The following is a 25,507-nucleotide window of genomic DNA, read 5'->3' as shown; positions in this document are numbered from 1 at the left end:
CTAATGAAAGTGCAAAAAATGACGAAACAAGAGGCAGTGTTACTGATGCCTGTGCTTACGGTGGAGCCACAAATATGCAGACAAAAAGGAAGCGTACTCGAAGCAAGAAGGGTGCAAGGAAAATGGACACACATGAAAAGCATACTCGAAAGAAAAAAAGGAACACTGGGGAGTAATACGTCACAGCAACTGGTAAAATAATTCCTCCAAAAACATTTCCCAATGTGGACTGCACGTAAATGTTTCAGTAAAATTTCAGTATAGAGGAAGACGTTATTTGACAATTTCTGTGCTAAGGGTGATATTAATTGCGCAAAAATAGTTATCTGAATGGTATATACATGTATCATTCAGTTAACCGCCGACAACCAACACATGGCTCTGGTTCTCAGAAAAGCTGTATTTATAAATATCGATTACATTTGAACGGAAACTGTGCAATAGTATGCAAGAAGTTTTTCTTGAGTACTTTTGACATTTCTAATGGACGACTGTATAGGCTTTTAACAAAAAGCAATGAAGAAGGTACATCTCACCTTGATGGAAGGGGCAAACATCAGAACAAAATCTCTGTACCGGAATGTCTGATCAGTGATGTAAAAGAATACATCAAAAGCTTTCTAGTTTCCGAGAGGCATTATGCAAGGAACGCTAATCCCCCCAAAACGGTTTTTAAATCCTGAGCTGTGTGTCGTCAAAATGTACGATTTGTACAAAGATAAATACATATCTCAGAATAAAAAAATTGTGGGAGAGCACATCTATCGAAAAATCTTTAACAAAGACTTCAATCTGTCATTTCGACCACCAATTAAAGACACTTGCTCTTTTGTGACAAGTTGAGCTTTGAAATTGACGCTGCTGCCAGTGCAGAAGAAAAAAGATAGCTTCAAACTGAAAAGGAGCTTCACCTTAGGACGGCTGAAGCTGCAACAACAGCATGTAGTGAAGAGGCAGACTCCCAGGTGTTCGTGTTTACTTTTGACCTGCAAAAAGCACTTGCATTTTCTAAACTGGCAACATCTATATCGTACTACAAAAGAAACATGGACGTGTATAATTTTGGTTGTCTCAATTTAACTGACGGCAAAATCCATACGAATTTTTTGATGAAACACCTGGATCATGGGGTTCACAGGAAATTCGTTCCTGTTTATTGAAACATATTGAAAAGTGTGTCACATCTGAAAAACAGGTAGTTGCGTACAGTGACACGTGCGGTGGGCAAAACAGGAACATAAACATTTCCCTAACACTAATGATAGTGACATATTAACAGGTTTATATACAATGTTCAAACCACTTTATTTCAATAGTGGTACAGCTCCATTACCTCCACGTTTCTGCGTATAGTGCTGCTGAAATTAATGACGCCAACAAACAGAAAGAAAGGTTCATATCTATCAACAAGCCATATACCGTACTAGAATATTTCTGGTATCTCAACTGCAGATTTTTCAGCGCTCATTCAACTTTAGGACTCTGTACCTGAGAATGGAGAAAAATGGACTCGTACAACCATTGAAATAAGCCCTTCATATAATGTTAAAAGTTTAAGAAAATACGACAAATATTACAGTTATAAACTGTGTGTTTGTCTTTAGGTAGCATCGCTCATTGCGCAGTATTTTAGAATGAGAGCACTTAGAAACTTAACTTAGCCACCCGGTTAGTTTAAGTTAGATTAAGTAGTGTGTAAGCCTAGGGACCGACAACCTCAGCAGTTTGGTCCCAAAGGAACTTACCTTAAATTTCCAAGAAACTTTACTCATAACTTCAGAACTTTACGCAACTTTTTCTCTGGTGACACCACCCCACACACATACACACAAAACGTTTACGGTCTGCTACATTTTTGCTGCTCATGCAGTAAAACTTCAGCATCGGGCGTGACGTTTTAATTGATTACTGCTTTACTATACGCCACACAGTCTGTACATAGTATCTGGATATACCAATAAATGGACGTGCTAAATTATATGATTGTACGCCAGATAATTCAGGGGATATTCTGTCACAGAAGTTGAAATGCTTGAAAAACTAGCTTTTTGTTAAAATGCAGCGCACATTTCCCGCACTATATCCAGTGTTTCACAATCAGAGTACACAGCGACTACCAACAGACTTTATGCGTAATTTCAAACATTGCCTGGACTTATTCTCACTTAATTGATTAATAACAAATATTTGACACATTAACTCGTTTTTAAAGAAGTCAGATGTCTGAAGCTGTTTTATGCATAAGAGTTTCATTCTTTAAGGGATCGGGTGTTTGCTGCTACTCCCCAAAGAAATGTTGTCTTTTCTTGCGCGTAGTAATGACGTTCCGTCAAAGTTTTGTTTCTTGAAATTTGTCACCAAATTTTGTATTTATATGTTTTTCGCGTGTGAACTCGTTTTATTCAACGTATGATAGACATGATTTTCGTGCAGGCATAATCGAGTCTAGAAAGCTATGCAAACCAACGCATTAAAGATACATAATGTGAACCCATATGACATGTGGCCTGTAATTGAAGCAGTTTCATGAGCTATCCATGGGCAAAAGGTTCTTGACTAGTTTCCAATTCGGATCTCCGGGATGGGAATGCCAGTGGAGAGGTGGCCATAAGAAAAATACGGAATAACCAACGAAAGGGTAACGTCGGAGCGTGGAAAGTCAGAAGTTTAAACGTGGTAGGGACTATAAAATCTGATAAGGGAAATCTAAAGGCTCAATCCAATCTAGATATAGTAGGGGTCAGTGAAGTGAAATGGAAGGAAGACAAGGATTTCTGATGATATGAGTATATGGTAATGTCATAATGGGAGTGAGTTACGGTGAACAGTACAGTAATAGGTTTGTTCTCACCAGACTACACAACAAACCGACACCGACAAGGTTCAGGATTACATGCCGACGTCGCAAGCAGAAGATGAAGAGATAGAGGAAGTATATGAGGATATCGAACAGGTAATTCAGTACGTAAGGGAAGAGAAAAAATGTAATAGCCATGGGCGACTGGAATGCGGTTGCAGGGGAAAGAGTAGAAGAATTGGTTACAGAAGAATTTGGGCTTGGCACTGGGAACAAGAGAAGAGAAGTAATACTTATTACTTTCTTATAATTGAGTTCTGCAATAAATTTCAGCTAGTAATATTCAATACTCTGTCCAAGAACAAGATACCTGGAGAAGATATGAAGATACGGAAAGATTTCAGTTAGATTACGTCATGGTCAGTCAGAGATTCCGAGATCAGTTACTGGACTGTAAGGCATACTCAGGAGCAGATATAGACTCAGACCACAATTTACTAGAGATGAACAGTGGGCTGAAGATAAGAGACTAGTCAGCAAGAATCAATTCGCAAAGGAATTGCATACGGACGTACTAAGGAATGAAGTGAGACGCTAAAAGGTCTTTGACGCTGTAGATATTGCGATAAGGAATAGCTCACTAGGCAGTCCAATGGAAGACGAATGGCCATCTCTAAAAATGGTAATCGCGGAAGGTAGAAAGAAAAACATAGATGCAAGGAAGGTAACTGTAAAGATGGTTCAAATGGTTCAAATGGCTCTGAGCACTATGGGACTGTACATCTGAGGTCATCAGTCCACTACAACTTAGAACTAATTAAACCTAACTAACCTAAGGACGTCACACACATCCATGCCCGAGGCAGGATTCGAACCTTCGACCGTAGCGGTCGCACGGTTCCAGACTGAAGCGCCTAGAACCGTTCGGCCACCATGGCCGGCAACTGCGAAGAAACCACGAGTAACAGAAGAAATACTTAATTGATCGATGAAAGATGGAAGTACAAAAATGTTCAGGAAAATACTTGAAATATCGAAATACATGTCACTTATGAATGAACCAAATGGAAACCCAGGGAAGGTAAGGCGAAATGGCTGTATGAAAAATGTGAAGAAATCGAAAAAGAAATGATTGTCGGAAGCATACAGAAAATTTCATTCTGGGCTAAAGAAACGTACGCTAATTTGCCGTAACACGTATTGGACAATATGGCTAGCTAGATTATACTGTTATTAAAGTCCTGTGATATTTACAAGAATAAAACTTGTATAGCTTATCATAAAGGTTGCACACACCATATCGTAATGGACAAACGTATACAGGTGACTGCAACTGATAGCTTCGCACCACTGCCAAAAACAATAGGAAATATTTCGGTGCTCACGGTCGTGTTACAGGTATTTTTTACGTTTGTGCGTTTGTATCTACTACTAGAGGTGAGTCCTGAAAACTATGACAAGAAATTGGAAGAGAGTTTTGTATTTCACGAACACTATTCAACGGAACTGTATTCAAATCTAAATTGTGGACATAATTTGCAAAAGATGATACGAATATTGAGTCGCTTCTTCCGTATTTGTTGCGAAAGAAGGCGCTCTGATTGTAGCTAAAAACCCCCAAACTTTCAGTAGGTCGTAAATACTTTGAGCCGTGATAGTACTAGGATGCCGCTGCGCGACCTTCTTTTCGATAAGGATTGGTTATCACGACTGAAACTGATAATCTAAGGATGATTAACCACTGAACACTGCGAGAATGGATGCCGCATAACGGTATTGTGGGAACATGACACGATAGGGAAATTATGAAAGCGAAACACAGACCAATGGGGAATCAGTCTAGCAATGATATGGACCACGAACGGGGAAAATCACTGACATATGTGACTTTGGTAAATGGCACGTTCTTATGGTTTGACTCCTGTTAACGAGCAACTCGAAAACGTATCAGATGTTGGTATTGTGCTATTACTGAGAACATCTACAGAAAATGGTTGAAGGTTGGTAAAACCATGAGCCGGCGACAGTGTGTCAGATGTGAACACATCATCAATGACCATGGATATCGGGGGTTAGGCCACTCTACAGCACAGTGGGTGACGAACTGTGGCAGATCTGAAGGAAGAGTACAGTTTATAACCGTGACGCTTAAAGACAGGCCTTTCCTTGGCCCGAAGTGTGGCAGTTCATGCTTATTGGAAGCGACTCTTGTCATTGCTGACTGGTTAGTGACTGATGACTTCCCTTGGTGGATTGGCTTCTGTGGCCTTTGGATTTGAAAAACGAAAGGAAGTGTTAACTTCAAATGGCTCTGAGCACTATGGGACTGAACATCTGAGGTCATCAGTCCCCTAGAACTTAGAACTACTTGCACCTAACTAACCTGCCCGAGGCAGGATTCGAACCTGCAACCGTAGCAGTCGCGCGGTTCCAGACTGAAGCGCCTAAAACCGCTCGGCCACAGCGACCGGCAAATGTGAACTAGGCGATCTTGCGATGGTGAAGTGGTGATTATGGTGATGATGACGATCATGATGTGGTGTCGGTTGTCCTTTGCTGCTGTAGAGACAGTCTCGCAGCAGGTCATACCGCCGTGCAGACACCCTGTGGCGTTGCTGATGGCCCAGTTCCTGAATTAACCTCATGCTGGATTGACCAGCCTTGTCGTAGAAAGGTCTTCCACTCTGTCAGAATTTGTCCCGCAGAAACGGATGTCCTTGTATTCGTGCAGCAGGCGATTTGAATACACCCTCGGGAGGCACACAGCGATTTTGAGAGCTTGGTTCTGCAACCTCTACAGTGCTCAGATATGCGAGTCAGCGGCATATCCCCACAGCACGGCTGCATACTCCAACACTGGCTGGACCGGTGTTAGGTATAGCCCTAATCTTGGCGCAGAAACAGCGTCCTTCAGCAGGGGGTATTAGGCGCTGAATCACCCTATTGCCTGCCTTTGACATCACGAACGTGTGGTTTCCTGTCGAGCCTCTGGGCGAGGGTTACCCGAGGTATTTCGCCACCTTCTTTCATTGGCTGGAGCTTCCCAGGGTACTGACAGGTGGAAAATCTGGTGGCAGCCACCTTCGGCTGAAGACAACTGCCTGGCTCTTGGCAGGGTTGAATTTCAACCGCCACAGGTGCTGGAGACGGCGTGGCATGTGCATTCGGGCTGCCGGTGAACAGCGCCGTATCGTTAGCCTGGATCTACAGATCCAAGGACCTTGCGTCATCTAACCTGATATGGAGGGTCCTCCCTTTAAGGTAAGACCACTGCAGGTAAGACCACTGCAAAGTTGGCGTTGAAGTCGCCGGCAATGAAGAGTCGTCAACCCCCTCCCACGATAGATAGCAGAGCGTCGAAATTCGCTTCTTCAAGCAGTCTTCAAAGCTGTCAATGGACTCAGGCAAAGGTAATGTTCCCAGCGGTGATGTTTACGGTAGCTGCCGTTGGCATGTTCATCACTGGAAGCGTGACTTGGTTATGCCACAACGATGTCTTGTCTGTTCCGCCACCCTCTGTCGGCCGCCCGGTGCGGTAGCAATTCCAGCTAGCTGCCCGTATGTTGAACTCAGATCTGAGCCACGTCTCTGTCACGACGAATATATCAATTGCCTTGTCGCAGTGGAATTGGTGAAATTCGTCATATTACGACCACAGAATCCCAGCACTAAACGTTCAGGTGGTTAGTCCACGTATATGGACGTTATCCATGATCTTCCCAGGTGTCGACCGCGGCCGCGTCGATGAGAGCTGGAAGTTAGCACATAATGTCGCTCAGGAGCTGCAAAAGCAGTCTAAGTTCGATAGCTGTTTCCGATCCTGGGACAGTGGGCCCTGTCTGAGCGGAGACTGCTGGCTGCGGTACATGAAGGTCAGGGTGGTATTGCTCTCTGTGACGTCCACATCCGTGCAGAGGTGCTGTTAGCACTGACCACTGTTAGTTCTGCAGCTGGGAGGTTACTTCCCCCTTGGTGATGCCTGCGAAGCTGACGCCTGCCAGAACTCTTCCGGCAGGTCTGAGTCTTCGAAAGGCATTGCAGCCCCTATAGCTGACAACATGAGGTTTACTACACTTGCAGAAAGGAGGTTTTTCTTTTTAGAGCACTGTTTGCTCTGGTGTCGGCCTGCACAAGTATTAAAGAGCACCGTTCCCCATTTAAAATGGACCTCTGCAGCAGACATCCTCTACATTATCCCATGTTGACCAATAAAAATGACCAATTAAAACTGCTTTGGAAATGTGAACAGTGAGAGTGGACCATGGAACAATGGACACGTGTCCACTGGTCGAATGAATCATGTTTCTTGTTACACCAGAAGGGCCGGCCGGGGTGGCCGAACGGTTCTAGGCGCCACAGTCTGGAACCTCGCGACCGATACGGTCGCAGGTTCGAATCCTGCCTCGGGCATGGATGTGTGTGATGCCCTTAGGTTAGTTAGGTTGAAGTAGTTCTAAGTTCTAGGGGACTGATGACCTCAGAAGTTAAGTCCCATAGTGCTCAGAGCCATCTGAACCAGTTGAACACCAGAAGGACTGCCGTGTTTGGGTACGCAGTCACCCACACGAACGGCTATTCGAAATATGCAGCTTCCTAGTAATGCAGGCCAGTGACGTTGGTATTATACTGTGGCGGACATTCATCTGTGACTCAATGATATCTGCAGCAGTATTCTTGAACCGTGTAATTGCTTCTGGTTCACCAAAGGTTATTAATCTCAATCAATACACAAAATGTAAAGTGGAAGTAGGTGCCAAGGAATAACTGGTGAAATTACACACAATTTTCAGCAACACTCTTTATTCAATTTTGGTGCAAGACTTTACGATATTTCAAAAGAAGACCAACAATCATTTAACAAATAAGTCACAACTTACGACAGGAAAGGACTTTTAAATTATTAAATTATTATAAAAAATTTGACGCCAGTAAAAGGCAAGTACAAGCAAGCAATTTAACGTATACAACGCGACGCTGTATAATATTACTAGCTCCGCTGAATTACAGGTGAATTTAACTCCATTAATTAAATGGCGCTGAATCTAACTTGTCAGCAACATATAAGGACAATCCTGTTTACAAAAGTTCTCAAAATAGAAAAACCAAAACGCATGAGTCACTCACACCGGGGGTTACACTCACAGTTTATGACATTAACATTTCCAAAATATATAAAAAAACTAATTTTACAAATTTCTGCCAGTTAACTTACGGCAAAGACACACGCTCGCCAGGTAGGACTTGCGAACATTTACAACATTCTCCTTTCAAGGCAACAATTTCTACCCGTAATGAAATGGCAAACTTTTGCATGGCAAGAAAACACACTAATAAACAACTACCTGTATAAAACACATGACACGTTGAGTAAAAGCCTTAAAAGGTATTTAATTGGAAAAACACACAACAGTTTTTGCTGACTAGAAACGATATGAAAAATCCGCTACGGCGTACATCAACAACCTTGCTTGATGATAGCCAAATATACATAAACACAAATTTACGTAAGTTACGCATTCCAGATGAGCAGGAATTCGTTATGCAATTGACTAGATCTTACCACGAGGTAAAAGGAATGTTTCTTCTTTCTTACAGTACCTTTTACACGTGAGTCTAGTAATACTTGTTATGGCAGGCGAGAGAATGTATTAGGTCTTAGTGCTTCGCATATTAAACAGTACAATCATTGGTGCCTTAGACATTCACAGACATGACAGAGGTTAACAGTTGAATAAACCCGTAGGTAAGCTGGGAGGGGAAAGAAGCAATCCGAACCACAGATTTACACCCCCCCCCCCCCCTTTCGTCCTCAAAAGGGGATAAACGGACCACCCTTTCTAATATTACCACCTTCCCGCGGGTGGGCAGACGAGAATGAATGGCGGGAAACACCCAAAAAAATACGGCAGGTAAGTAAATGAAATTCAGGTAAACTTCATAAAATCCGTTAACAATCAATACTCAGCTTCTGGTGCGTTACGACTCCCAGGACTGAACAATCGCAGCACCTGCAAATGCTCTGCCGAGCCGCCCGCTGCCAGCCGTTTCAACGGGCACAGGAAGGCGCGCCGATTTTCAGAACCTCCTAGCCAGTCGACAGCATACGGCCGAACTGCAGATTAGGTCCCTTGCGGATCCACGCTCAGGAAGGTTCCTTTCGCGACGAGCAGTTAACGCCCCATACCACGGAGCCGCTGCTCGTGTCGCTTACGCTGATGCCGCGGTCTGCGTGCTGCAGCTGCCAACTCTCCACGAGAGTCCATACAGCCACCTCTTAAACCCACGCAATAGTCCACTTTTCCCCTTTCCCGCTAGAGGGAGACACCGAAACCTTCAAATGCGACAAAGGCGCCACCGCCAGAAAACGGAGGGCGACTGCTTCACCCTACGCTCTGCGGCGCGCTTTTCAAAGCTAACTTTACTACGGCTCAATTATATTGCAGCATTACAGCTCAATACTACGTGAACTCTCTGCTAGAACACGTGCGGTCCGCATCTCTTGGTCTGGTGGCTAGCTTTGCTGCTTCTGGACCACGGGGTCCCGGGTTCGATTCCCGGCCGCGTTGTGGATTTTTTTCCTCTGCCCAGGGACTGGATGTTTGTATCGTTCCCTTAATTTCATCTTCATCCGTGAAAGTCCCGGTATTGGACTGTGTAAAGATTGTGAACCGCGCAGTTCAGCGTCCCACAAAGCAAACATCATCATCAACATCGGAACACCTGCACGCCTTCATGGCAGACGTCTTTGAAGACAACAGTGGCATATTCGAGCTGGATAATTATCTCACCCACAAAGCTATAATTGTGCTTCTGTAGTCTGAGTAGCGTTAGAGTGATGTTGATACCTTGAGCAACAGTTTCGCCTGATCTGAACCTGATGGAACGCCCTTGCCACACAGTTGGGCACCAACGAAACTACGGCCCGTAATTGCATGACCTGTGGGTAGTCATCTTGTACCACATACCACCAGGAGCCCGCTAAGGACTTCTAGAATACGGGCTAATCAGAATCGTTGGTATAGGCCTTCCAAAGGTGGACGAACACACTATTAAACAGGCGGTCATTGATTTTGGCTCATCCGAGGGTTGTACACAATTTTCAGGGCTCCAAAGTGACGTAACACTATTTTATCGTGAGAGAGGGGAGTAATACACTACTGCCCATTGAAACTGATACACCACGAAGATGACCTGCTTTTTTTTTTGGTCATCAGTCTACTGACTGGTTTGATGCGGCCCGCCACGAATTCCTTTCCTGTGCTAACCTCTTCATCTCAGAGTAGCACTTGCAACCTACGTCCTCAATTATTTGCTTGAGGTACTCCAATATCTGTCTACCTCTACAGTTTTTGCCCTCTACAGCTCCCTCTAGTACCATGGAAGTCATTCCCTCATGTCTTAGCATATGTCCTATCATCCTGTCCCTTCTCCTTATCAGTGTTTTCCACATATTCCTTTCCTCTCCGATTCTGCGTAGAACCTCCTCATTCCTTATCTTATCAGTCCACCTAATTTTCAACATTCGTCTATAGCACCACATCTCAAATGCTTCGATTCTCTTCCGTTCCGGTTTTCCCATAGTCCATGTTTCACTACCATACAATGCTGTACTCCAGACGTACATCCTCAGAAATTTCAACCTCAAATTATGGCCGGCATTTGATATTAGTAGACTTCTCTTGGCCAGAAATGCCTTTTTTGCCATAGCGAATCTGCTTTTGATGTCCTCCTTGCTCCGTCCGTCATTGGTTATTTTACTGCCTAGGTAGCAGAATTCCTTAACTTCATTGACTTCGTGACCACAATCCTGATGTTAAGTTTCTCGCTGTTCTCATTTCTACTACTTCTCATTACCTTCGTCTTTCTCCGATTTACTCTCAAACCATACTGTGTACTCATTAGACTGTTCATTCCATTCAGCAGATCATTTAATTCTTCTTCACTTTCACTCAGGATAGCAATGTCATCAGCGAATCGTATCATTGATATCCTTTCACTTTGTATTTTAAATCCACTCCTGAACCTTTCTTTTATTTCCATCATTGCTTCCTCGATGTACAGATTGAAGAGTAGGGGCGAAAGGCTACAGCCATGTCTTACACCCTTCTTAATACGAGCACTTCGTTCTTGATCGTCGGCCGGCCCTAGTGGCCGAGCGGTTCTAGGCGCTTCAGTCTGGAACCGAGCGACCGCTACGGTCGCAGGTTCGAATCCTGCCTCGGGCATGGATGTGTGTGTTGTTAGTTAGGTTTAAGTAGTTATAAGTTCTAGGGGACTGATGACCTCAGATGTTCAGTCCCATAGTGCTCAGAGCCATTTTTTCTTGATCGTCAACTCTTATTATTCCCTCTTGGTTGTTTTACATATTGTATATGACCAGTCTCTCCATATACCTTACCCCAACTTTTTTCAGAATCTCGAACAGCTTGCACCATTTTATATTGTCGAATGCTTTTTCCAGGTCGACAAATCCTATGAAAGTGTCTTGATTTTTCTTTAGCCTTGCTTCCATTATTAGCCGTAACGTCAGAATTGCCTCTCTCGTCCCTTTACTTTTCCTAAAGCCAAACTGATCGTCACCTAGCGCATTCTCTATTTCCTTTTCCATTCTTCTGTATATTATTCTTGTAAGCAGCTTCGATGCATGAGCTGTTAAGCTGATTGTGCGGTAATTCTCGCACTTGTCAGCTCTTGCCGTCTTCGGAGTTGTGTGGATGATGCTTTTCCGAAAGTCAGATGGTATGTCGCCAGACTCATATATTCTACACACCAACGTGAATAGTCGTTTTCTTGCCACTTCCCCGAATGAATTTAGAAATTCTGATGGAATATTATCTATCCCTTCTGCCTTATTTGATCGTAAGTACTCCAAACCTATTTTAAATTCCGATTCTAATACTGGATCCCCTATCTCTTCTAAATCGACTCCTGTTTCTTCTTCTATCACATCAGACAAATCTTCACCCTCATAGAGGCTTTCAATGTATTCTTTCCACCTATCTGCTCTCTCCTCTGCATTTAACAGTGGAATTCCCGTTGCACTCTTAATGTTACCACCGTTGCTTTTAATGTCACCAAAGGTTGTTTTGACTTTCCTGTATGCTGAGTCTGTCCTTCCGACAATCATATCTTTTTCGATGTCTTCACATTTTTCCGGCAGCCATTTCGTCTTAGCTTCGCTGCACTTCCTATTTATTTCATTCCTCAGCGACTTGTATTTCTGTATTCCTGCTACAGACGCGACAGGAAGAAGATGCTGTGATATGCAAATGATTAGCTTTTCAGAGCATTCACACAAGGTTGGCGCCGGTGGCGACACCTACAACGTGCTGACATGAGGAAAGTTTCCAACCGATTTCTCGTACAGAAACAGCAGTTAACCGCGCGTTGCCTGGTGAAACATTGTTGTGATGCCTCGTGTAAGGAGGAGAAATGCGTACCATCATGTTTCAGATTTTGATAAAAGTCGGATTGTAGCCTATCGCGATTGCTGTTTATCGTATCGCGACATTGCTGCTCGCGTTGGTCGAGATCCAATGACTGTTAGCAGAATATGGAATCGGTGGGTTCTGGAGGGTAATACGAAAGGCCGGCTGGATCACAACGGCCTCGTATCACTAGCAGTCGAGATGACAGGCATCTTATCCGCATGGCTGTAACGTATCGTGCAGCCACGTCTCGATCCCTGAGTCAACAGATGGGGATTTTTGCAAGACAACTACCATCTGCACGAACAGTTAGACGGCGTTTCCTGCAGCATTGACTGTCAGCTCGGAGACCACGGCTGCGGTTACCCTTGACGCTCCATCACAGACAGGAGCGCCTTCGATGGTGTACTCAACGACCAACCTGGGTGCACGAATGGCAAAACTTCATTATTTCGGATGAATCCAGGTTCTGTTTACAGCATCATGATGGTTGCATCCGTGTTTGGCGAGATCGCGGTGAACGCACATTGGAATCGTGTATTCGTCATCGCTATACTGGCGTATCATCCGGCGTGATGACATGGGGCGCCATTGGTTACACGTCTTGGTCAACTCTTGTTCGCAATGACGGCACTTTGAACAGTGGACGTTACATTTCAGATGTGTTACGACCAGTGGCTCAATTCTTCATTCGATCCCTGCGAAACGCTACATTTCAGCAGGATAATTCACGACCGCATGTTGCAGGTCTTGTACGGGCCTTTCTGGATACAGAAAATGTACGACTGCTGCCCTGGCCAGCACATTCTCCAGATCTCTCATCAATTGGAAACTTCTGGTCAATGGTGGCCGAGCAACTGGCTCGTCACAATACGCGAGTCACTACTCTTGATGAACTGTGGTATCGTGTTGAAGCTGTATGGCCAGCTGTACCTGTACACGGCATCCGATCTCTGTTTGACTCAATGCCTAGGCGTATCAAGGCCGTTATTACGGCCAGAGGTGGTTGTTCTGGGTACTGATTTCTCAGGATCTATGTACCCAAATTGCGTGAAAATGTAATCACATGTCAGTTCTAGTATAATATATACATGTCCAATGAATACCGCTTTGTCATATGCATTTGTTGTTGGTGTAGCAATTTTAATGGCCAGTAGTGTACAATCGTTGGTATAGGCGTTCGAAAGGTGGACGAACTCAGTATTAAAAAGGCGGTCATAAGATTTTGGCTCATCCGAGGGTTTTACACAATTTTCAGGGCTCCAAAGTGACGTAACGCTATTTTATCATGAGAGAGGGGAGTAAATGTAGTGTGAGGAGAGCTATGCGAGAGGCGTTCAATGAATTCGAAGGTAAAGTTATATGTACTCACTTGGCGTTCCAAAGGATTCGAAAACAGCACAGATCATTCCCGTTTTCAAGAAGGGACGTCGAACAGATGTGCAGAAATATAGACCTATATTTCTCACGTCGATCAGTTGTAGAATTTTGGAACACGTATTATGTTCGAGTATAATGACTTTTCTGGAGACTAAAAATCTACTCTCTAGGAATCAGCATGGGTTTCGAAAAAGACGATATAGTGAAACCCAGCTCGCTCTATTCGTCCACGAGACTCAGAGGGCCATAGACACGGGTTCTCAGGTAGATGCCGCAAGGCGTTCGATACAGTTCCCCACAGTCGTTTAATGAGCATATGGACTATCAGACCAATTGTGTGATTGGATTGAAGAGTTCTTAGATAACAGGACGCAGCATGTCATTCTCAATGGAGAGAAGTCTTCCGAAGTAAGAGTGATTTCAGGTGTGCCACAGGGGAGTGTCGTAGGACCGTTGCTATTTACAATATACATAAATGACCTTGTGGATGACATCGGAAGTTCACTGAGGCTTTTTGCTGATGATGCTGTAGTATATCGAGAGGTTGTAACAATGGAAAATTGTACTGAAATGCAGGAGGATCTGCAGCGAATTGACGCATCGGGCAGGGAATGGCAATTGAATCTCAATGTAGACAACTGTAATGTGCAGCGAATACATAAAAGAAAGATCCCTTATCATTTGGCTACAATTTAGCAGGTCAGCAACTGGAAGCAGTTAAGTCCATAAATTATCTGGGAGTGCGCAATAGGGGTGATTTAAAATGGATTGATCATATAAAGCTGATCGTCGGTAAAGCAGATGCCAGACTGAGATTCATTGGAAGAATCCTAACGCCCACTGCTTGAATACTGCTCAGCAGTGTGGGATCCGTACCAGATAGGGTTGATAGAAGAGATAGAGAAGATCCCACGGAAAGCAGCGCGTTTCGTTACAGGATCATTTAGTAATCGCGAAAGCGTTACGGAGATCATAGATAAACTCCAGTGGAAGACTCTGCAGGAGCGACGCTCAGTAGCTCGGTACGGGCTTTGGTTGAAGTTTCGAGGAGATACCTTCACCGAGAAGTCAAGCAGTATATTGCTCCCTCCTACGTATATCTCGCGAAGAGACCATGACGATAAAATCAGAGAGATTAGAACCCACACAGAGGCATACCGACAATACTTCTTTCGACGAACAATACGATACTGGAATAGAAGGGAGAACCGATACAGGTACTCAAGGTACCCTCCGCCACAAACCGTCAGGTGGCTTGCGGAGTATGGATGTGGATGTAGATGTAGATGTAATAATTTTTCTCCGTTTACCTTAATGAAGCAGGCAACTGTAGTTGCCCGAAATGTGTAAATTAGCCCAGCTGGTACACGCTGGCGAGTTCTTTTTTCCCTCCCGTGCAGACGGCGTCCCGCCGTGCGACCTCTGCAAGAAACGGCGCGGCGGAGCGCTCGGCCGGCGACGCCGCGACGGCGCCAGGGCCCGGGAGCAGCGGCGCATGCGCGCTGCGAGGCCGCCTTCCGCCGCCGCCGCCGCTGCCGCCGTTGCTGGACCAGAGAGGCAGCACCAGTACCGCGGCGCGACGCCCAGTGGAGACCCGCGCGCGATGACGTTCCCCCGCGGGCCGCTCCAGCTGCCAGCACGACTCGCCGTCGCTGCTCGCGCGCTCTGACTGCCGGGAAAAAAAACAAAAGAGCAATAGACTTTCTCTCTCCCGACCTCCTCTGTCGAGTACCTCCTCGATCGGAATGCCGTTGCGTTGACGTCGCGTTGCCACTGTCCACAGTCGCGTGACCTTCGTCTCTCGAGAGAAGCTAGCCCGGTACCAGTCACTCGCGTGCCTACGCCTTCCGAACGCATCCGCGAGTTAGACAGGCGCCCGCGATGGTGGTGAGAGCTTCGCGCTGGGTGACCACGGCGCTGTGCGTCCTCTTGGGATTTGCTGCACACGGTGAGTCGCTCGCATCCTTCTTTCGCGCGCTCCTCTCTTCGACGGGTTCATGCATTGTAAGCAGCCGAGGGCCACCACCGCGGGCCCGAAAACAGGATTCCCTCGCCACCTACTGGAGACACCGCTCTTTGGAGGCCGCTCTCCGCTACTGCCGACACACTTTTCCCGGTGAAATGTCGCCGTAATTCGTCCGCGTCCTGTGAACGCGCTGGAGGCACCAAATTTTACGACGGGCACGGCGGAGAATCTGCCCATTCCCTATGAAGTTGCGAAAGACAACAGAGTAATGATTCCACCAAATCTTCCCTGGAAACTGATCGAAACAACGACTATGTATACACGTAGGCTTCCGCAGACATTGTCACACGAAATAAAATTTTTCTGGGTTTGTGACTGCATCGTCAATGTATAAAACTACCGACGTTTCGGTCCCTGTTGCGAGCGACGTTCTTCAGGGTGTTTTTCTTTACTGAACACAAAAACACCCTGAAGAAGGTCGCTTGCAACAGGGACGGAAACGTCGGTAGTTTTCTATATTCACAATGCGGTCACACACCCAGAAAAAATTTATTGAAAACACCTAAGTGATTGGGAAACTATACGAGCACAAATGCAAAAAAAAAAAAAAAAAAAATTAGTCTGTTGGAAGGAAAAGTTTATTGCGTAGTGAAATGTTCAAGAGTCTTAATCTTTTGCAACATTGACACAATCCATTTGAATAGAACTACACAGTTTGCTGCATATATAATCGGTTTTCAACTTTCTTCTATTCCTTTGTTTCGTAATTTACCTCTGACGTCGACCTACACTGTGATACTTGTCCTTTTAGCGGATGATTTATTTTTATGTCTACATTGATATCGCCCCAAAAACATTGATGTTCAGCATTATATGGACATTATTGGCATTTAATAAGAAAGTCAGGATATCAGGAGAAGATTTCCTGGCACATGGTAGAATGCCCTTAAAGCGATGTATCCTTCATCTTCAACTTTGGAAATTAGGTATAAATAACAGTAATATGCTCAATATAAAATAGCTCAGAAATGTTGGTGAAGGTAAGGCCCAAAATCTCCCGACCACCTTAACATTGACGAGATGTTAATCACTTATGTTCTTTTTATTCAGTAGTTCCAGTTTTTGGTGCGTTGGAGGTTTACTGTGGGAAATCGTAATTAAATGCTTTTACTGCGAAGGAAAACTGTGTAATGAAGTGTTGAAACAATGAAAGTTGTAAATAAACATAGAAGGAGCTATTGTTGGGATGTAGACAATAGTGTTTAACTATGTAGATACGTATTTAAAATTAGCAACAAAATTTAAAAGGAACTGATGAAGGAAATCATTTCAAATGGTTAGCTTTGTGTGGTGTGACGACGTCCTAAATGGAATACGTCCCAGATTTATTGAAAAATGACTTTTCCGGTTGTAGCTAATCAGATTTAGAGGAAATATGTATTGTAAAAGCGCGTACAGGATAAAAGTCCTAGTCTACTGTGTTCTGCAGGGGGCTGACCGATGTGACGTCACTATGGTGCTTGGTAAGACAAATTGTTATTGGGCGATCATAATGAGGCGTTGGTCCTAACTTCGAAGAAACAGACCTGTGAGAAAACCGATCAATGAACAGCGGTATAATGCGTGTTTCAATGTTCTGCTCACTTTGGATCTGACAGTTTGACAAACGGAAACAAAACACGGGAGCAAAGCTTATGAAAGCTTGACTCTGCACTTGCTCTCATGTGTGAGTGTGTATGTGCTCGCTCGCTCGCGGGCGAATGCATTTATCCGTGAGAGGGAGAGAGCGAGAGAGAGAGAGAGAGAGAGAGAGAGAGAGACAGAGAAATGAAAGCTGTTCTCGAGCCTGCCGTAGGCAGAAAATACGTAATCGCATTTCAAATGCGAAACAATAACGAAATAGCTGTCTGACGCCCACGGCGTGTTCCGAGTTTAATATAAAACAGAATTTCAGCGGAAATTGTTATTTCCAGAGGCTGTTCTCATGGAAGTGGTAAATATTTCAACGGACGTTAATACTTCTGCCCAACTACACCGTCAATCTCTTGGTATTTAACTGCTCGGATCTTCCTTTTGAAACGGTTTTCACTAACAACTAACTGATTCACGAAGGATTTTTGCGTATATCTAGTCACATTAAAAATTAAAGTCCCCCGCCTTGGTTTTCATTTCGTATGTGAAAGCTAATCTGAGGAACTACTGTAGGGTTTTGTTAAAGTTTTCATTAATAGGTAAACCGATTCAGGAAGAAAGTTTGTGTACATGTGCGCCGCAGAAACTTGATGCTACCTGTGCGAAGCCTGTGGGGGTCAATGGTATAAAAAGGGGTCCACGTTCTAGTGCAAATATCTCTTGACTAATTATAGGTATTGAAAACCGATTTTCACAGGTATGAAAGTAAGGCAGGGGCTCATGAAACTAAAAAGTTAACACGTAAGCAAACATTATTTTCAACACAAACTTATGTTTACTTTTCCTGTGTTAATGACTCACCGTACTACTTCTTACGCAATCAAAAATATGAAAAATCGCAAAAAGAATGGTGTTGGTTGCATCCCAATACGTCAATTACATCCCGAGAAATTGCAAAGTCATGTTGACGCTCGAAATCAACGAAACGCTCCGCTTTTGCACCTACTGAGATGCAAGTGATGTGATTGATGTACTACAATGCGACAAACGCTGTACTAATTGATATTTACACTTTTATGAAGTTTTTGGGCACAATACAAATGCCCAGTCACGTACAATGAAAAATAAGGAAAGGTCTATTCCTCTGCACCTTACCGATCATTGCTATAGTACTAGAATGGAGATAACGGTGACGAAAAACCGACTACAACAGGCCAGAGTAGACATAAGTAGTGGCTGACCAAGGATCTAACAGAATGATAAATGGTAGTTATATGTAGTTGCGTGACTGGGCAACTGCATTGATTCTAGTACACTGAATAGAACTGTAAATAACAACAAGTTCAGCGATCGTTGCTTCGTAGTACGTAAGTTACATCGCGATTACGAGCAATTTGGGGTTTACGTTTGCATCCGAGGATGTGCACTATCGGCGCGTTTTGTTTATTTCAAGCGTCAACTTCACTTTGCAATTTCTCGGGATGAGTGACGTATTGCAAACTCTGTTCTTTTTGTAATTTTTCATGTTACTGATTACGTAAGAAATAATACGGGTTATGTATTTAAAACAAAAAAACATAAGTTTGTGTTTAAAATAATATTTTGTTACGTTTTAGAAAGTCTCATAGTATTTCCTTTCATGAGCCCCTGCCTTACATTCGTGTCCGTAAAAGCCGTTTTTCGGTATGTATTGCTGCTCCAGAGACATGTACAGGGTAGCTTTGGCTGAGAAACAATTGTTAAGATGAAAATTCGATACCTTTTACCATTTATAAATTATTTAGCACAGAAGTTTGCCAATCAGGTCGATGTGCCCGCAAATTCAAGCAACCTGCAGGAAACAATGGCACCAAACGTTAGGTTTGCTAAGTTATAGGGTGACAGTTATTGAACTATATGAAATAAAATCGTCATAATTTCTGAACGGTTTGCGTTATGAGGTTCAAATGGCGTGGTTGGCCGCGGGACATGATGGGAATTAGTATGCGCATGCATGGTTTGGTTTAGCGACTTAGCCCACATTCATTTGTATGGGTTCGTCAATAGGCAAAACTGGTTGCATTTTGGGGGACTGAGAATCCGCATTTAGCGATCGAGAAGTCTCTTCACCCTCAACTGGTGACTGTGTGGTGTGCATTGTCTAGTCACGACATAAGCGGTGCTATATTCCTTGACGGCACGCTGACTACCGCACTCTACGTGACGCTTTTGGAAGATGATTTCATCCCCATTATTCAAAGTGACGCTGATTTCGACAAGATGAGGTTCACGTAAGACGAAACTCGAACCCATCGAAGCAGGAGAGTGTTTGATGTCCTGGAGGAGCACTTCGGGGATCGCATTCTGGGTCAGGGGTACTCAGAGGGCACTGGCTCGGGCCTCCATTGACCGCCATATTCTCCCGATTTGAACACATGCGACTCCTTTTTGTGAGGCTATATTAAAGACATAGGGTACAGGAATAACCCTAAAACCACTGCTGAACTGAAAACAGCCATTCAGGAAGTCATCGACAGCATCGATATTCCGACACTTCAGCAGGTCACGCAGAATTTCGCTATTACTCTGCTCCACATCAACGCCAATGATGGCAGGCATATCGAACATGTCATAACCTACATCCGAATATCTGTAGTGACGTTTACGTGTTGAATAAAGTATGTCCACGCTGTAGTTTGTAACTAATTTACGTTTTCTTCGTATAGCTCAATAACTGTCACCCTGTAAATTTTTCACTTCCGAAAAGGCACCTTGTAATTGGTGCTGGGAATTTGAACAAGTGGTAACTCACGGACAAATCGGTGCATTACCGTGATTTCCAGCATTAATTTGTGCCTGTGACGACTGATTGGGTACCTTATATTAACCCTTACCAGCTTTTCGCGCGCGCGAGCAGGCGGACGTGATGTATGTGTGTGTGTGTGTGTGTGTGTGTGTGTGTGTGTGTGTGTGTGTGTGTGTGTGTGTGTGTGTATGCCTGTGTTGTGTATGTTTGAATGGGTGATTTCATGTGTGTGACCGTCCTTCAGGATGTCTTTGCTCTATGATGCTTAGTATCCTGTATTGTCTTGTTGTGAATAATGAGGTAACTGGGAAAGGGAAAGCAAGTCTTGAGCAAGAGGAAATTCAATTGTAAAACAACGTAATGTATTAAAGGGCTGTAGTTTTAGGTACACGATGGCTACAACGTCGGTAGAGACACTGCACAGGCTCCAACAGAACAAGCGTGTACTTTAGAACGATATAGGCTTTTTCAAATCAACCGCCCTACTTCTTACGACTTCAAAAACATCTAGTGATTTAATGGAGTTACTCACGTAAGCTATTCCTTGATGTCTTAACACATGCCACGTCATTCTGTTCCTTCTCCTCGATAGTCTTTTCCACATTATGTTGTTTTATTCACCAATCCTGTGGAGAACTCCTCATAAGTTATCTTATCAGTGGTGGTGGTGGTGGTTAGTGTTTAACGTCCCGTCGACAACGAGGTCATTAGAGACGGAGCGCAAGCTCGGGTTAGGGAAGGAAATCGGCCGTGCCCTTTCAAAGGAACCATCCCGGCATTTGCCTGAAACGATTTAGGGAAATCATGGAAAACCTAAATCAGGATGGCTGGAGACGGGATTGAACCGTCGTCCTCCCGAATGCGAGTCCAGTGTGCTAACCACTGCGCCACCTCGCTCGGTAGCTATCTTATCAGTCCACCAGATTTTTAAAGTTCTTCTTTGGCATCACCCCTTAAACGGGTCAGTTCCTTCGCATATCTGTTTTCCCACAGTGGGTGATTCACTACCATACAGTGCTGGGTTCCAAATGTACATTCTTAGACATTTCTGTCGCATCTTAAGGAAGATTTAGGTACTAGTTGGTATTTCTCGGCCAGGAATGCCATCTGGGCTTGTGCTGTTCGGTTTTTACGTCCTACTTGCTTCGACCATTCCTAAACGTCGTTTACTTCATGGTCACAAAATTTTAATGTAAGTTTATCTCTGATCTCATTTCTTCAACTGTCCATTACTTTCGCCTTTCTTCGGTCCCCCAGAGATATTTGCTCACGAGTCTGTTCGTTCCATTCATCAGGTCCTGCATTTCTTCTTCACTCTCTCTGTAGTCAGCACTGTCATCAGTGAATCATATCGTTTACATCCATTCACGCTAAATTTTAATCTCACCATTGATCCTTTCACGTATATACATCATTTCATTTCCAGTGAGTGGACTAAACAGAAGGTGAGAAATGTTAGTTCCTTGCCTTGCTTCTCTTTTGACCCAAAAACCTCTTTGATGGTCTTCCATTCTCGTTCTTCCTTAGTCCCTCAAAATCATTGAAGGAAGTACCAGAACGCTTCATAAAGCTACACGGCTTGTCTCTATCCCTATTTTTCGCCGATTCCACTCCCCGCGCCCTTAGCGGAGTGGTCAGCGAATCTGACAGCCATGCCCGCTCGGGGAGTGGGTGTTGTGTTGTTCTCATCATTATTTCATCATCATCGATACGCAAGTCGTCGAATGTGGCGTCAACTAAAAGGACTCCTAACTCGGTTGCCAAACTTCCGTTGGTGGAGACTCACGGCCGTCAGTGCCATATGATCAATTAATTCAATTCCTTTTCCAGCAAGTATTGTGTCTCTAACGACATTGATGTCGACGGGACGTTAATCCGTAATCTTCTTTTGTGTTTTCTCGATGATGCAACATCATCATCAACTTAAATTTTATTGCGCGGAGAGTTCTTTGACACTGCTGTGTTACTGTCGTGTGATTCACAGTTAGAGATGTGAAAACTGGACCCTGTATCTCACATACGTTAATTACTCGCCCTCCATAATAATGAATTAGGAATTTAATGGCTGTTAAATGAGAAAAGACTTACAATTAAATCGGTTTATCCCATTTAAAAAAAAATTGACAAGCAATGATAATATTACTCTGGTAAATCCTTGCCAAATCTAATAAAAGCGTCTGGGGTAGGACTAACAGAACTGTGAAGGAAACAATTGCAGTCGTGAAGTTTTACCATGATTATCGTGACGTTGAACCTGTCGTTGGAGCTTAAAGAAAACTGGTCATAGAACATTCATGCAAAGTGAAGCTTGAAGCTGTGAAATTTTATAAAGTGGCTATATATTGTCTCACGCGTGTGGCTCGATCTCACCATGGGAAACTGTTGGTGGAGGCTGAAATGTATGCACAACAGTGATCCTTGCCAAAGGCTGAGTACGGATCAGCCCGAGATCTCTCTAAAGTCCTCAATACATTTGCCCTGGCAGTGGACTCTGCCATTGACTGGCCATTGACTGACCCTAGGAGGTGAAACGATGACGTCTCTCCACTAAGAAGTAATTTTACACATCGTGTTCGCTAGAAAAAAGATTCGCATTTCCGCGTTTTCGCTCTTAACAGTTTGCCTGGGGTATGAATCACCAGAGCGCCAACCTGTAAAAATTTTCCTTAGAAAAAGCTAAGCCCTTTCCCTTGGCCATTTTTTACACAGCTAACCAATGATGTGCGTCCCACAATTTAACACTGGAAGAAGGTGTCCAACTCTCTCTGTGGTCGGTGATATGAGCCTTCTGCAACACAGTCGAGTTTCTCTTTCTAACCTGTACTTTATTCACATTCAACAATACTGGCAGTTCTTATGTTGCGTAAACTTTGAATTTTGTCAAGTCACACACGTTGTGCCACAGAGTAGGGGCATGTCTGGAAGTTCTTGTAATTAGAAATGCTCCATATTTGACAGCCACTCATGGTCTGTTAACAGTGGTTAGCTCCACCTTAGACATGCTACCAACAATTATATTTTGCGTTATAGGACTTTGTGAAGTTTATATGGCAGACGTTTTCTCTTATATAAACCTGAGGAGGCTACAAAACGTGCCTGTCACGTATTGCTCTTACAAGATATCTCACTCTTTCTTCAGGAAATATTGTCATTAGAAAATTTAATAATCTGTATAATTTTGGGCGTAAACGTTTACGACAGCCTGTGTGCCATAAAGGTCAAAGACGAATCATCTGTGCTGTGCAGACTTCATGATCTTTCGCAGTGTGCGATTGTTCTGTCCATCTCCAGTTGACATGTCCGCCTGCTTAGCCGCGCGCCGGCACGGTAGCTCAGCGTGTTCGGTCAGAGGGTTAGCTGCCCTCTGAAATGCAAAAAATAAAAAATAAAACTTAGTGAACGGATCAACGACGAACGTGGACGGGTGTCATTGGACGTCCGCCCCGAACAAGGTGATCTACGGTTTCCTTCAGCAGCACAGGTCACCGAATGTCGTGTGGGGAATCTTCCCCACGTCCACTGACGTGTCGTTTGGCAATCGGTGTGCACTCCTTACCTTGACGCTGACGTCCAGTCTGCGTGGTACCTTACTGTCAATGGGAAGTAAGTATGCCGGTTCATAGGATTCACCTCGCAGACACCCCGTTGTGTGTCGACTGTGATGTTATAGACACAGACAAGCGCCGCCTGGTTTGCAGATCAGCGAGTGGTATGGTTCTTGGTGCGACAGATGTCCCTAATTAGCGTACGAGTCCTCATCAGGTACCTACATACGTGACCGTCTTTCGGGACGCAGGATACTTCCCGCAAGTGAAGACGAACTCTGTGAGATGGATTTGTGGAGGCGCAGCACACTACTGGTTTGCTGATGGCGAGAAAAGTATACCTGACTTCTGGCAGTTCCTTAATGAACGACAATGTGCAGTTGTCCGCAATCCAAAATAAAAACAATTTTTCTCCAGTCTCCTCTGCAGTATCCTCCTTAATCCACAGCAGAGCTGAAGTGTTCCTATCATGGAGAGTTGATCGCGACCTCTTCCACACTTAGAACCGATGTATTTACTGCTAATGGGTATGTTATTTCAAAAAAAAATACGTTGATAGTCTCAACTAGTCTGACGCCTTTCTGCGCCCTCCTCCTCATGTGACGCCGGTTTCCTGATGTTCTCGGTGGTATTAATGACAAAAATAGATAAATTCGTCAATGACAATAAAAAGGAATGAAAAGGAAAATAAATAAATAAACGATGTTCATTGTACCTTTACTCTACATTCCCCAGCATTCCTCGGTACCTGGAGGGTGGGAACGGGACCTGGTGGCCAAGCCTCGGGTTGGGAAGCCTGCCCACTTTGCCCCCACACCTCTCTTTGGACTCCTGGAAGGTTGCTTTTTTTTGTAAAAAAAAGGAAAGGTAATTGGTAACGTATTTGCCTACCATTCAGCGGGCATGGATTCGATTAGATTGCAGGCGAGGTTGGAGACTTCCTTCACTCGTGGACTGGGTGTTGTCCTCTTCATCGTCACCGACATGTTAGTCGCCCAATGAACCTTGCAACTCGGTGGCCGAACTTGGATGTCGGATGGAGCCTCCCGGCCATCAGTGCCACACGATCATTTTCTTCCAGTTAATATATATCATTATAGAAATGAAGTAGTTGGACCAAAACAGATTCCTGAAAGTTGTTACAGATTCGTGGGTGACAATCTTGTAATAGACAACCTGTGCAAGATCCTCTGTGTACAGTGTATAATTTGTATCAAAGTGTGGTCCCAACAATTACAAGAATTGGCACTCATGTTCTGGTGGCATAGACATTTCAGTCAGGAGGCTTTTCACGGTAGAAGACGAAAGAAATCAACTTCTGCAAGTACCAAATGAAAGCATAGCTGAAACTGGACTTCGTAAATGAAACAGTTTCTGTTTCAAAATACAGCCACATTTTGCTTCAGGCTGCTCAGGAATTTCGATGTTGGAATGGATGGTCACTTAAAGCTATTGAAAAGAAGCGAGCTAGGTTTGATTCTCGGTGTAGCATAAAGTTTAACGTGTCACAAATGCTGCTTATCTATTTACTTTTTGCCTTTGTGTGACTGATCATTTTATGTCAGTATTATTTTTCTCCGCAATAGGTAAAAACAGTACAGCCAAAAATGCTTAATTTTGGTAGGTACTCTTTCCAAATGTGCAAATTTTACCTTTTTCTTGGCAGCTTTCGCAGATATCGGAAATACTAGCACCTCGTTTCTGGGATACAAATGAAATTATAGCCCGGTTAAGCAAAAAATTTGGTTGAAGAGACAACAGTTGCGAATGAAACTACGGATTTTCTGCTTTTTTCTGTGATTCGCGTACTGAGAGGACAATAAATACTGAATGTAAAATATTGTACTTGTCACATGCGGCAAAGTTGTCTCAGGATCAGAATCACCCACTCGCAAAGTTGCTGCAAAGTGAGACGGCCTGCCGTATTCCGGCAACTTGTTGCTGTTTAGATCCCACGGCCTAATTGGAAACTCG

Source organism: Schistocerca nitens, chromosome 7 (assembly GCF_023898315.1).
Source record: "Schistocerca nitens isolate TAMUIC-IGC-003100 chromosome 7, iqSchNite1.1, whole genome shotgun sequence".
Classification (NCBI taxonomy): Eukaryota; Metazoa; Arthropoda; class Insecta; order Orthoptera; family Acrididae; genus Schistocerca; species Schistocerca nitens.
This window is presented reverse-complemented; position numbering follows the sequence as displayed.